Source organism: Sturnus vulgaris, chromosome 1 (genome assembly GCF_052056855.1).
Source record: "Sturnus vulgaris isolate bStuVul1 chromosome 1, bStuVul1.hap1, whole genome shotgun sequence".
Lineage (NCBI taxonomy): Eukaryota > Metazoa > Chordata > Aves > Passeriformes > Sturnidae > Sturnus > Sturnus vulgaris.
Window position 1 is genome coordinate 117,634,791 of NC_142243.1, and position 15,102 is coordinate 117,649,892.

Below are 15,102 nucleotides of genomic sequence, written 5' to 3' on the forward strand. Positions count from 1 at the left end.
GTCCAAAGCTCTTTCTGCAGAAGGCTGCAGAAAAACTAACAATGGTAATAGACTCATTAATTTTTTACTAAGCTAATTACAAGATCTGGCTTTAATTATTCCTGATTTTAGATTAATTAGAAAGTATCTTGACTCTACAAAGCCCATATCTTACTTAAGTTCTTGTGCAGAGCTACCTCCCTTTGGCAAAGTAATTCTTACTATTTGAGTCACATATAATTTGCTGAAACACAAGTTATTCTGCATTTGTTTAGAATCGATGGTAGAGCTGTAAGGCAGAGCGGGAGCCTGAGCTGTTAGAGAAAGCACTGCCACTATTGTTGCTGGGCAGAAAAATACATTCATGTGTTGCAATGCTGAATTCAGGTGACTCATTATATTTGACTTTTTTTTTTTTTTTCATTTTAATCTGTAGAGTGGCTAATCTTACAGTGCCCCTTGCTGCCAAATTCCTCAGACTCCTACCTCTAATAGCAGCATGTGTGCAGCTGTCAAGGTTTCCCTTGTGTTGCGGGCTGAATTTTAGAGTTTTTGAGATCAGCAGCTACATAGGTACATATACACAGACATATCATGGCCCATCATGTCGTTTCTGTAGTGCCTGCTCAAAGGGAGGAACCCAGAGAGGAGGAGAGTGGCGAGATTCCTTTAGGACCAGTGAGCCTGCAAGGCTGCACCAGGGGCAGCCAGCACTGGTGTCTGCTCTCACAATGCTGATCAAAGCCCGATAAAGTGTGTAGGTCACGGTCATGAGTACCTGAGAGCCGGCTGTGGCATGAGAGTTGATGTTCCCCACTAGCAGCCACTGTTTGCTTTCCGCTGTTGACTCAGAGCTGAGATGTTGTCTCTTGTTACCAGCTCCGCGCCAAAAGTGCCACTGCCTTACGCTGTGCTTGCAAATATTTACTGGATCTTTGGACAAGCAGCTGGATCAGTGCAAAGGAGACAGGAGAAGTGCCTGCAGACAGGTTACTGTGGGGTCATGTCTAGGCTGCTACCAGCTTTTATATATTGTCACTGCATAAAAACAATAGGTGCCACAAGGAAGAGGTTAACCCTTTGGGATTTCATCTCTACTATAACTTTTATAGGAATCAACAGAAACCTGTGTGCTAGTTTCTGTTTCTCAATTGTTCAAAATATGCCATGGCTTTTTTGTATTAATTGAGCAATAAGCGCCAAACATATTGCATTAAACAATCATGAAGTTGTCATCCAGAATTACTCTTTTAAAAAAAAATGTTGATGCCTCACTCTGAGTATTTTAATATGCTGACATATGCAATAAAATAATTTATTTATGATTTTACCTCTTTTACAACTGATCACTTTTTGATTACTGTATTGGCTTATCTGAGAAACTTAAGATAATTTAATTGATATTATATTCTTTCAGAATATATCCAAACTTTTTAATCATGCCAAGCTTTAAATAAGTTGCAATTTTGATTTTCTTTGAAACCTTTCCCTCTGAATGCCGCATGACTTAAAAATATGATGTGACACTGATGTATTTTTCATACTTTGATTAAAGAGAAGCTTGAAAATACTGATCCTAGAAGTTCAAAATTAAAGACAAGTAAACCTCCTATTGTTCAGACATTAAATTTAAAATTAGTGACATTGTTTTTTGTCTCAGAATATGTATTGTCATTAAACTCGAATTTGAAACTCAATTTGAATTTTGTGGCTTTTGATATGTCACAGTATATGGATTATACTTCTTGTAGACAAGGTCATACTCAACACATCTTTTCTGTGGATTCAGGTTAAGTGTAGAGCCTTAAATATAAAACCATCTCTGCATATGCTCTACAGGAACTGAAGCCTTAGGGCTTAGAAGCTGCTATAGTAATTTTACTTACTAAGGGCATAAAAATAAAGTTACGAAAATAAAATAAGCTCAAGTTATGTTGCTACTCAGAATTATTGCTCTATCAAATATTACCGCTGTAGCAATTAGATTTTTATTATTTAATAATAGCCTTTTGCAAAATATCTGTATAAAATAAATACAGGAATGCAATTTATCTGTGAAATACTCGTTACTTTATCATAAAATGAAGCTATGAAGAAGTATTGCATAGAGTTTGAGAAATTATTTAGTGCTAATGAAAAAGCAAGAATACAATAAAACAAATATATTTAATGCTGATAGAGAAATCTGTTCCTAGTCTTACACTAATTTCCATTAATTTTAATAAATATCTCATATTTTTGAAAATGCAAATATTGGCATTTTTACTATTTAGCTGTACCTATTGTTCTATTTTCTACCCTTTCAAAAGAACACTTAAGGACATATTTAAATCCAGTATGATAAGCATTTATGTATCTGACTAACAGTATCTTAGAAGATATAAGAAGTATGTTTTTGGGGAAGTTGCCTGGGCTGTAAAATGAGGCTTCTCTGGAGCAAAGGTAGCAGATGTTGGTTGTGCTGTATTGTATTTTCTGATTGGTGACTTTTTTTCGCATAGTTTAGTACAGGGAAATATTTTATTAAACTTTTGATATCTTTGATTCACCACTACTGAAACATATATTTTTAAAATGTACCCAACACAATAATTGGTGTGGGACTTGAATGTTGTTTTTTTTTTTTTCAGAGAATCTAACACCATCAGAGCAAATGGTGGGTGGGAACACACTGATGCCACATCCTTGAACTCCTTTGTGTGTTAAGAACAATGTCTGTTTTAAACAGAACATATATCTTAAATAATCGTGGTAGAATTAAAGGGGATAAAAATTAAGAAGATTGTAGAATTTGCCTGCTGAAACGAATATTTTCTTCTGCATGATGGGTGGCAGCGACGGCGATTTGCCACTGTTTAAAAAGTGAGAGGAATGTAATGTGGCGCTTCGGGGTATCAAAGTATGACTTTTCCCAATAACCCTGTCATCAGCTCATTTATTGCTTGCGACTTTAAATAGTTCCCTGAGAGCGCAGCAAAGCGAAAAAAAAAAAAAAAAAAAAAAAAAAAAAGAGAGAGAGGGGACTCGTAAAGAAGAAGTCATAAAGTCTGGAGCCCTGGCCAGATTTCCTTTGGAAGGCGAGGTGTGGCCGCGCTGTGCGCGGAGCTGCCGGAGGAGCGGCCGCCCTCCCCGCAGAGCCAGCCCCGGGCTGGCCGGGGGCCAGGCAGCCAGACGCCAGCGCCGGGCTCCCAGCGCTGGGAGAGGCCGCCCAGCCTCCCCATACAATGGCATTATCTCGGGCCAAGCAGCGCCGCAGAAAGCCTCGATGCTTCCTGTCCTCCGAGGCGGCACGGAGTGTCCGCGCCGCGGCCGCCCGCCGACACACTCGGCAGCGCTCGGCCGCCAGCGCCGCTCCGTGAGTGTCCCAAGCCGCCTCTTTCCTGGGATTTACAGACCCCGCATGCCGTAATGCATTGTATTTTTATCCCTTCTGTCATGATCCACCAAGAGCATGAGTCACGTAGGGAAGGAGAATAAACTTCTATTTCAGGTTCTGAAACATCAGCAGAGCTTTAGAGGAAAAAGAATATAAATTCTTTAATAATCTGACATTTCTTTGCAAAAAAATGTCGGTTTTAATTATGTCTAAAGGGAGCAGAATAAAATAAAATTCTTAAATTCTTAAAATAAATTCTTCTGTTTGGCTCAATTTTTATCACCATAAGGATTTGAGAAATTGTAAGAATCATTTGTCTCACAGGTTGGAAGGGCAGAAAACCTCCTAAAACAGACCTCTTATTTTGCATAGTATATGTAAAAAAAACACTTGATAACAAATCCAATATTGTCTTTCATACATGTTTCTGACTTGGTTTTGTCTCGTGCTCTTGAGATATGCTATGTGCCCACTGCTGGTGAGAAAGAATGTGTTCCCAATTTCTATAAGATGTCTATAAAGTATTAGTAACTGGATTATGAATAGTTAATAAACATTCTCTTTCATTTTAATGCACAAACCTATTAGTGTATTAATGTATTTTAAAAACAAAGTTGTTTCAGAAAATATAATTTCTTATATATATATGTATATGTGTGTGTATGTCTGTTTCTAATGGGCCAGAATCATCCAGTTTCATTGAAATTAGATACGTGCCTGGCAAAGTATCTTCCTGGTGGAATGAGGGAATAGGCACAGTCAGTAGTATTAAAAAGCTTAACTTCTTACTTTGATTTCTATACAATAACTGAATCTCATTGCAGAAAGACGGAAATATCTTTCATGCTTACTAGTGCTTAGTCTTAAATATTTCCTTACATAAGCAAGAGAATGACCATTATGTTAAGTGGACTATAGAGAGAGGATAATTAATGTCTTATGAACTACAGCGATTTTATTCAGACAGTAGTTGTAGTTTAGGTAAGTTCTATAATGTTATCACTGGTGTTGTGCAACTGTGAGATGGTAAAAATACATAAGCCACAAGTTTTAAAATGTTCCCTTTTCTTCTCCAAAAAAGAATCCATTATACCCATCATTCTTACCAATCAGGGTGGTGCACTCGTCATAAGATGACATGGTTTTATCTACACAGTTTGGCTCAGATGGCATTATTTGGAGGAGGGCAGTTTTGTGTTAACACAGGAAAGCTTACTAGATGACACCAAGGATCTCAGTTTGACATACCAAAGAAATATAAAGAAATTTGTCATGTTTATACACTGCTTAACATTCATTAGATTTTGTGTTTAATTCTTCTCTACTTTGCATTTTTATCTTAAAATGAATAAATTCCTGACTTTCTTCTATCTCAGGGAACCTTTAATAGCATTTCAAGTGTAGGTGTCCTGATATCAGGAAAATATTTAGTATTTGCCATACAGTTATCATTTGATCACTGGCTAAATCCCTTACTCTCTTTACAGAAAAGAAGGATGGAGTGTTTTTTCTATGGTCTGGAAATATGACAGACCCTCCTTGTATTGATTCTCATAGCTAAAAAAAAGGATTCAGATTATTAAAATCAACTTAATGAATATACAATAAAATGTGCACATAAGAGTTAAATCAAGAACATATTGAGGTACTGCTTGCTCTAAATTGAGAGTGGAGGTCCTGTGATGTTTTATCAATTATTTCAACATGACCTTACTCATCACTTTTACGAATTGGGTTTTTTTTACTAATTTTTCTACTAGACCTGTAGTAAGACCAATACGATTTTTTAAAAGATTTTAAAAAGTTAATTTTACTTTAATTTTCCACAGTCCTGTTGGCTGAATTGCTTAGAATTAATAAAGTACAGAAAAGTAGTTTCTTCAGTGGATACATTTTAGTTATACAATTGCCTTGATATAGAAATAAAGACCTTAAATTAATCAGGAGTCTTCACATGTGCTGCTGGTTTACTGAGAAGTCATTCTTGCATTTGGATCTATACCTATAACCCTCCCATCTGTTCAAAGGCAACTGTACTTTTAGAATCATATACCTGCCTATCAAGATCAGTCCTCCCAGCTTGATTTAAGTTAATTTTACTAATGAAAGGGAAAAAAACCCCACAAATTTCACACAAAAATTTTGTCAGGAACTTCTTTCACACACTCTTACTGGTGGAAGTGTAGTTTCTGCTCTATCTCTATCAGACCACCTAGTCCCCCTTTCTGAAGTGCCAATTTGAATGTTGATTTTTCTGCAGATTTCAGTACAAAAATTGGAAGTGTTTATGACTACTAGAATATTGGATATAAGCAAACATTTTCCATAAAGAATTTACCCTTACCAAAATTCCATATATTTTCATTTGTTTTCTGAAAAGTGTCTAAAATATAATCTGAAAATTGATTGGAAAACAGTTCGTAAAGTCACATCTATGGCTGCTTCTTGCTCACTGGATAACACACAGCAGGCGTGTGTGATTCTTTCCCTTGTTTGTGTTTGGCATAATTTTGGTAGTTTTTTGGATTTTGTTCAGTATGAAGACTTATAATGCTTCTTTTCTTAAATGAAGACTTAAAAAGGACTTATTCACTGGTCCGTGAAATTCTTCCCTCTTGAATTCCTGTCAGCGTACCCACCTTATCTATGCATAATCCCCGACTGCAGTTGTATAGATATTTGTCTTACTGCCTTATCATATGAATGACATTCTGTAAGAATAAATACATATATGACTGACATCAAACCCATATTTACAAGATCTATAGAAAAATACTTGTGTGACATAAAGGGGAAGCCCTACTTAACTGAGTAATTAACATACCTTGATCAAATTAGAGAAACATGAATTTTAGTTACGGACAATTAGTTTTCTTCAGTTCCATCTGCAGAGTCCATTTCAATTTATGAATTGCATTTATGACTATATCTCTGTACTCTCTATATATGCCTTTAGCTGTTTTTGAAGATGGTATGTTTGTTCATTTAAATGTACTGAAGCTTATTTTCATGTTGCCAATTTGGGAACTGATAACACAGGATTCAGTCACTGTTTACCTGGAAGCTTAGTCTTAGCAGCTGATTTTGCAAATTGTGTTATTGGGCTGTATTGATACTTCTCTAATGCTGTTTTAAACTGATTCTTGTTCGTCAACACAAGCAAGAGTTACATTTTGAATAACATGCAGATACATGTTGTCACTGCCTTTAGCCCTGTACAATATTTACATACAATATTTTCTATGTATTTGGTTTAAATATTTAGCTAGAAATAAAGGGCAATCAGTTCCATTAGAACTGACAGCTCCATATGATATGCTAGAGCTGATCTGAGGTTTATACAAGCTTAGTTTTTGCCGTACTGGATAAATAGACATGGGGGAAAGGAAGGGGGAGAAAAGAACATGGAGACATCAATGAAAACTTTGAAAGTCTGGACAGGGAAAACCATAACTTCAGATGGGAAGGGTAAGTGATCAGCTCATGTTTCAGAGAATGAGAATAAAGGCATGCCTGAGAAAGTGGGTTTCAGGGGGCTGTTGAAGATTTGGGCAGAATACAGACAGATACACTTCTCTCCTGGTCTCATTTTGCTCAAACACAAGATCTTTACCTTTTTAACCACTGCATGACTTTTTCTTACAGTATTCTATTGGTCCTGACTTCCAGGCCTGCAGAAGAAGTAAAAGAATAGATTCCTACTGTGAGGAAAAGGTAATAATATTTTTAAATTATTACTTATATCTGCATAACGCACACTTCAACAGCTGTTATAAAAGTGGTCAGACTTTGTATATCCCACCTGCACGTTGTCCGTGGTACAACTGCATTCAGCATTGTGCTGTAAATTTTCACAGATTTCCACAGATGTGTTGAAATCGTTGGTCATCAGAATCATAACTTCTGATTTAAAGGAGGAGTTTGTATAACTCTGCTGAAGTTTGAGACCCTCCCCCAGACTACTGAATGTATGTGTGATTGTGAAATCCTTTATAGACCTGAGAATTACTCACTTTTAAAGTCAAGTCAGGAAGTGATCAAATATTTTCAGTCAGCAGTTGAAAGATTTTAGTGAGAAATTACAGGATTTCAGGAATTGTATTTTTGGGGGTTTGGGTTAGATTTAACTTTTTCAGGAAAATAATAAAACAAAAAAGATAGTTATGCAGTTATGAGACCCCCACAATTATAAACAGTTTATTTTTTCAGTTTTGGGTGTTTTGATGTTTGTGAGGTCTCCTGTTTTCATGCTACTTTCTATATCCAGGTCAAGGACAAGCATGAAAGGCAGTCTTCATGTGACCGTTGAAGTCACTTCGAGATGATTCTTGTGCTTAACCTGTGTCTGACTAAGTTACTATTATAAACACATCACTATAAATTAATATGAGAAAGAATGAGGGAATAAAGGGAAGAGGAAATGACTGAACTCATATTTCTGAAAATGCTCCAATAAAACAATTCTCAATGTGATGGAATTCTTGAAACTGCTTTGAAATCTCTACTCCAGATTTATCTCTAGCGAAAATCTGAACTTGGTAGTGTCCCGTTATATGTGAATTTGGCCACTAGCTTTAAACAAATTCATTTCATACCTCCACCCTTTCCTCTTAAATGTCCCTCCTTAAAATACACCACTTGCAAAAGGCTCATAATGTTCAGTTACCATTAAGAGATTTGTTTGTCAGTTTAGTAACTGATCATCTAAACACAGCACATGGTAAGATTAAAAATAAACCAACATAGCACTTTGACTATAATACTTAGTCATTTCCGATCAACTTTTCCGTAAATATATGTTTATTTTATGCTTTGCTTCTTGGACGGTGCATGTAAATACAATGTTTGTTGCAAAATTATTCTTAGATGGATACTTAGATTATAAGTTTTGGGGAAGAGCAGTTTTGTTTTCAATCATTGCTTTATGAAGCACTAAATTGAAATTATTACTTACTGAAATTGTTTGGAAAAATGATAAAAAAACTGTTTTAACACAAAAACTTTCAAAAAGGTCTGCTTTGAAAGGGTTTGGGGTTTTTGGTGGAAATCTTGAATTGTGAGGCATTTGAGAGATTCAAATGTAATACATTTGGGTACAACTGTCCTGTGGCCATGCAAAGGGCAGAATTGATGTCCTTCAACGAAGGAACAGAGAACTTATCTGCCTAATGCTGTGCAGATAACATTAAAGCAAGGATAGCTTATGTTTATACCTGTGATTTTATCACTGAAATACAACATACTAGGAATTATTCATGCTAAGGTTATATAATTATTTTATGGTTGTAGGATTCAGGATATTTAAAGACCTTGGACTAGTTGTGGATGCCACATCCCCTGGAAGTGTTCCAGTATAGGTTGCAGAGTTTTGACCAATCTGGTCTAATAAAAGGTGTCCCTGCCTGTGGCAGGAAGGTAGGAATTAAATGAGCCTTAAGGTCCTTTCCAGCTTAAACTATTCTATGATTCCCTGATTCTTAGTATTTCCTAACTATGACTCCAAGCTGGAGTGGAAATATGACAAGCATGCTATTCAGCCAGTTATTAAATGAAAATTAATCTCTTTTGCTTTTTTTTTTTTTTTTTTTTTTTTTTTTTTGTATTCTGTCGTTTTAAAAATTGTGGTTACTGCACTGCAAAGAGAGAGAAAAGACAGCAACACACACAGACTTCTTTTGGGGAAAAAAGGCCAACTTTATTGTACGGACATCCCATATTTAAAGTGTGTTCCATGCAGCTAGGACAGGACAGTAGTTCATTGGACAATTGGGAAAAACATCCTTGGGACAGTACCTCAGGATGTATCCCACGGGAAAGACACCAGGTGTTAATCTTTATTATGAATTCCACTCTGTTTTTCACCATATTATCACTCTGGCAGATTTCCTCCTTAACTGAAGCTGCAGTCAGCTTGTCAGCCTGGGAATGGACCTGAGAGTCAGGAGAAATCCAGGCCTGAAAAGAATTTCTAAGCTGTAATTCCCTAGCTCTCTAAATGTGTGTGTCCACAAAAAATGACCTTCCAATTGTAGTTGTTGAGCACAGATTTTGAATTACTAAAGCAAGCTTTTTCTGTCGAGGTCTGCAAACCTGTAGAAGCTCAAGCTACTATCTGCTTGGACTGCCAGTAGATACAGTTTTCAATATATTTTATCAATTGCTATTTTAAAAGATTCAGATACTCGTTTTGTGACTGAAAGCATGTAACAAACAATTGCAGAAAGTAAAAAGGTAACTCATAACTGCATATTTGGATAGAAAATTATGTATTTGGGACTGTGCTGTACAAGTATTAATACATCAGTCAAATGTGGAGAAGTATTGCATGACTTGTTTTGCAAATCTGTGCTTTAGTTAGATGATGAACACAGAGATTTGGTCCAAATTAATACAGAGGAAAGTCTAGATAATCCAATTACACCACACAAAGTTGGGGTTGTTCCCCCTGGAGAAGGGAAGTATCGGAGTCAAGGGTGGTCCCTGACAATCCTTTTTAGGGTTCTCAGATATTCAGGGTATAAGTGGCAAAATAAAAGAAGAGCAGTGTGATGACCATGGCTTAGTAACATAAAACACTTTAATAACTGAAAGTAAATGTGGGACAGGGCCCAAAAATCCGATTACAATAACCAAGGGGCTGAGGTCTCCTTAGGAACCGGTGGTTGAAGACGAGGGTGAAGGGAGCTCCAGGGTATAAATATGGGGAGGAGAGGGAATGGAGCTGAGGTGGGGTCCAATGGGTATAGGGAAAAGTGGTGCAGAGGTGGGACGAGGGGAAGAGGGTCCACTGGGGTAGGTGGGGTGGAACAATGGATCAACTGAGGGCCAATGGGAACACAAGGAAGGGAGAACATTCTGGATATGAGAGTGGTGGCAATTGACTAATAAATTAGATATTAGCATGGGAATCCCATAACTCTTTGGAACATTTCTCTGGGGTCACCACAACTTAACAAATAATTCCCATGGTCTAGGGTTGGGATACAACTGCTTTTCAGTGATGGTTGCCTGTCCTGGAATACCAGTCAGGCTGACTCCCACAGGGAAAGTTCTGTGATGGCCTCAGAGCAGCCAGAGAGGGACTCTTCATCAGGAGCTCTAGTGGCAGAATAAGGATTGAGGGGTACAGCCTGAAACAACCTGAAAAAGGAGAAATTTCGGTTAGATGTGCAGGAGAAATATTTGTTGTGAGGGTGATGAGACACTTGAACAGGAAGGAGTGGGTGCCCCATGCCTGGGAACATTCGAGGGCAGGTTGGATAAAGCTCTGAGCAGCCTGGTCTGATGGGAGGTGTCCCTGCCTGTGGCAGGGGAGCTGGGACTAGGTGATCTTTAAAGTCCCTTCCATCCCCTTAACATTCTGTGATTATGTCTTCAGTCTCCCAGATATTTTCAGAACCTGAAATGGAGAGCAGATGAGGAAAAGGAGTTCGGAGCTGAGGCTTTTAGGCCTCTGTTGTACATATGAAACAGAGCATTTAAAATATCTTATTTCTGTGGGAAAGTTTCTAAAAAGAAGGATATGCATCATATCAGAGAGACATTTTATTCCTTAAGAATTGCTACTTTCCACCTTTGTAAACTGTGTCAGATCTTGTTCAACTTTAGTGGAGTTTTTTTATAAAGTAGCATTTTTTAATCAGTGTCAGTAAGTGCTTGCCTTCTGCAGTACTACTGTAAGTAAACTACTGATGTTTACACTAAAATTGAATCTGCTAGTTGCCTTAAGAGTTTTAAATTAACAAATATTTACAAACATATTCAACTGCAACTTTTAATGCCACAGATAGATTTTCAGGTTCATTGGGTATGTTGTATCTGAAACCCAAAAGCCTATGTTTGGATAACACTTTTTATGTAATTGTTATCCTAGACTTTATTTTTCAAAATCAATAAATTAGTCACAGGAGCAAAAGAATGAGTGCAAACCAGAAAAAATCTGATAAAATTGGACCCATTAATATTTTTAGAAAGATCTAGATGGAAAAATAGCATCTAGATAGTAATGGGAAATGTCTCTTATTTCATGCACAATGTTATGGATACTTAAAACCTGGAGGGAGAATAGTATTTTAAAAAAGCTTTTGCTATTAATAGTAAATATCTCTCCTTAAATTTCAACTTAAAACAAGAATGTAGTAATAAGAAGTAATGAAAAATCCAACCAGCTGCTTTGAAGAGCTTGTCGAATTGAGGTGATGATGAGTGTGAGACAGATAAAAAATTCAGCACAAGATCAAGACAGAGATGGACAAATGCCAAGATAAACCCGTAGCATTATACAGAGATAATGTATCACTTTTCTCATAGATCTACACTTATTCACCTTGGGATACTCCCAATTATTTTTAGGACCTTACTCATTTCCTAGATGACAGATTAGAAATGTTATATTGTCAACTCCTTGTGACTAGTGAAATAAAGTTATGGAAAACCCCTGTGTCCTTCTGCTTTCTTTAATCTCCTAGAAAAAAACTATCATGTCTCCAGACTTCTGGTCTGAGGTCAAGAAATGTCTAGCATTTGAAACCAAATTAAATTAGGTTTGTCCATCCAAGAGTCTCAGTAAATGTACTAAAGACCTTGCATGAATATATGATTTGGAAAAGGCCATGCAGATACTGATTGCTATTCTTAGTAAGCAAGGTAACTGCACGTTTCAACTTTCACCTTTAAACTAGAAATTATAATAGCTGACCTTGAGCAAAATAATCTCATCACCAAAAATATGCTATTGTAACAATATCTTTAATGTCCTTTTTTACAGCTAGATTTAAAAAGGCAAATTCACTTACAAACAGATTGCATCATCTGCACCTCAATTTCTTCTCTGGAGCTAAAGGAAATTTGACAAAGGAGTTGAAACCTCTATTTGGAAGGTAGATTTCTGTAAAAATATGAGTAAGAGTCCAAAAGCAAAATATCTTATTTTATTGGATACATCTACATCTTGAAACAACGATTTTGGAAGAAGAGTAGTTTGATTAAGGAACATCTACTGAAAACATCAGTATATTCTCAAAAGAAAAATCTCAGTCTAAATACAGAATTTAGGCTTTTTGTATGGAGACTTAGATGTTTTATATCATTCATGAAAAAACTCGACTGTTTTCAGACGAATTTTGCTCAGTATCTCAAAGCAGCCTTCAGCACATCTATCCTGCATAGAACAGATGCTCTTATTTTCTGTGGTTTGTAAAGTGCTAATCATTTTACAGAAACTTAAGAGCTGGCAGTCTCATTCACTTGAGATGTGACAGAAAAGAAAGCAGTAAACAAAAAATGTTAAGGGGAAGGAAAGTCAGAGGATGTGATTATAAGATATAGTAATGCAGGAATGCTTGACCTTAGCGTTGAAGTAATAAAAAGTTGCAAATCATAGGTTCATAAAGATAAATTTATTTTTAAATTAGAAAGTGTCTTTAGATGAAGTCACACTGTGTCTTTAGGGCTTTTAAAATAAAAATCCCCACCTTAATCTTTTAATTGATTATTCTCCTGTATGAAAAGTGACAGTTAAAAAACAATCAAAAAGCTTTTTGGCAGATGGAAATCACTATGATCTTTGTGAAATAACAGACTGCAAAGGGAAATATGTAATACAAAAAGGGAATAGGAGATATTTCTACTTTACCTTCCCAGTACCCTGTTGTAATTTGTCCCATAAGTAGCAGATCTTACAAGACCTTTCTGGTCATGAATCATATTGACATCATGAGGGTTATTTTTAATAATTTTCAAAGCTCTCTCACAGGGAAAGCTTTTGCTTTCCCCTATGAATGGATAGTTGGAACAGAACTTTTTCCACTCACTGTACAATGACCCCCCCAAATTACCTGCATCAAAAATGATGCAGATAAAAGATAATAACAATTTATTATTTTAATGCTTATAGATAGCTTTTCTGTCATATGAGACACTGAAAGTTGTCCTCTCTGACATTCCAGTCAAAACATTGCACACTGTGAGAATGTTGCAGTCACTTCAGGGGTATGAGGATTTTTTACTTTTTCAGAAATAGTTTTGGTTGATTGTGTCAAAAATCTTTTACAGCACGTGCATTTTAGACTAACTAGTGGTCTGTCAAAGGTTAAGAAAAATGCTGTTCTTAAAAGTATTATTTTTCCCTTTTATGGATGAGCACCAGGCTTTAAGACATCAGTGTAAATAGAGTTTCCTGTTCCAGGGAAGTTTGGCTACTGCAGGAGCCCAAAGGTCCTTTGGGAAAAGCTTGATAGGAACTATGAGTTGAATGTGACCTGAGGCTCCAGGAACCAAAGAGCCAGAACTGAGGGAAACACATTTCACAGCCCTTTTGTGCAATCTTAAGTCCCACAAGCACTTCTGGGAAAGTAAACCCTTCATCATACACACAGCATTTCTTGCTAGATGAGTACTTATGCTAATGGCTTTTAGAAATCATTCTGTTATCTGTAGATCTGTGACTTCTTTCCTTGAAGTTTGCTGCAACTTCAAAAAAATCAGCAGATTTGCAGAAATGCTAAGAAGGAATAGGAATGCTGATCATTTCTCCATGGCTGGTAGGCATAGTGCCATACCCAGTCCAAACTGCAGTTTTGCATTCAACACTTTTAGAAATTTTCTTAAGAAAGTAGGCTTGAATTCCTATATGAATTCTGTTCCATTAGAAATGCTAATTTATCAGAACTGTGTGTCTGCTTATTCAGAACTCAGTGTGGCTTTTTTTTTCTCCTCCTTTTCTCTCCCTCTCCCATCTACAGCTGGGCAGAATTGTGCATGTGAAGAAGGAAGGAGCAAAGCAAGCTGAGCAGGGGAGATGATTTACTGTGATGCAGAGCAACTACCTCACTTCTATGTTAACAAGGTTGCTTGTGTGAATGTCACTTGGCTGCTGCGTTTCTTTCTTCATTTGATCAAGTTTTAATTGGAACTCTGCCACAGATTCTCCAATATGACATGAAATGAATCATACAACCTCTAAACTCTACTCTTTATCATTTTAAAATGAGTAATAACACTCAGTGGGTTGTTTTGTTTTGTTTTGCTAGATGTGTTTTGGAAAACAAAGGCATTATCCCCTGTCTCTGAAAGTACTGTTGTAATGCAAATAATTGAAACATTAAAATAATTTGCAATATTTGAGGAGCAATATTCAATTTTTAATTTAATGTTTCCATTTGCTTTCTTAGTACTGGTTTCTTTCTTTTAGCATAATCGAAAATAATGGTTCAAAAATTGATTAACATTATTTAATAACTCAAATTATATTTTGAAAAAATAAAAGCAGATAAATTACATTAATTGAAGGGATTGGAATGAAGCAATGTATTCCAACTTTTCTTCAGAACTACTACTTGTGTTGCAAGAAGCTGTCCTTTGGAAGTCTGGAGAATAACTTGCATAACTAGAAATTAATTTTGTTAAATTACCTCAATTTTATAGTGCTGAAATTAAGCAATTTTCTCTTTTTTGTGACCTAAACTTTAAAAACTAATGTTCTATCTCATTCTCCAAACTTTGGGTATGTTAGGCAGTTTCTATAAGGGTTATTCATGTGAAGAAAAACATTGGGCGTGTGCTTTCTAAAGACCTCAGTAAATCAACAAAGCTATACATAGCACAGTCTGATGTAGTTACCAGCTGATATTTCTGCAAAGACACTCGAAATGAGAGAGGAAATTCCAAACTTCCTTATTATTCCAACATGCTGAGCTTGCTAGTCAATAAAAGATTTCCAAGTTTTATTTAGTATGTTGGTGGCATTT

General features: G+C 36.3%; 1 long non-coding RNA gene across 1 annotated transcript in view; it reads left to right on the forward strand.

Annotated features, from left to right (window-relative positions):
- LOC148225445 (uncharacterized) overlaps nt 1-14,412 on the forward strand; it is a 43,949-nt gene extending 29,537 nt beyond the window's left edge. Inside the window, exons 2-3 of the long non-coding RNA XR_015804226.1 lie at nt 7,001-7,069; nt 14,098-14,412. This is a non-coding gene — a long non-coding RNA (uncharacterized LOC148225445). The remainder of the gene's footprint in view (nt 1-7,000; nt 7,070-14,097) is intronic.
- The last annotated feature ends 690 nt before the right edge of the window (nt 14,413-15,102 follow it).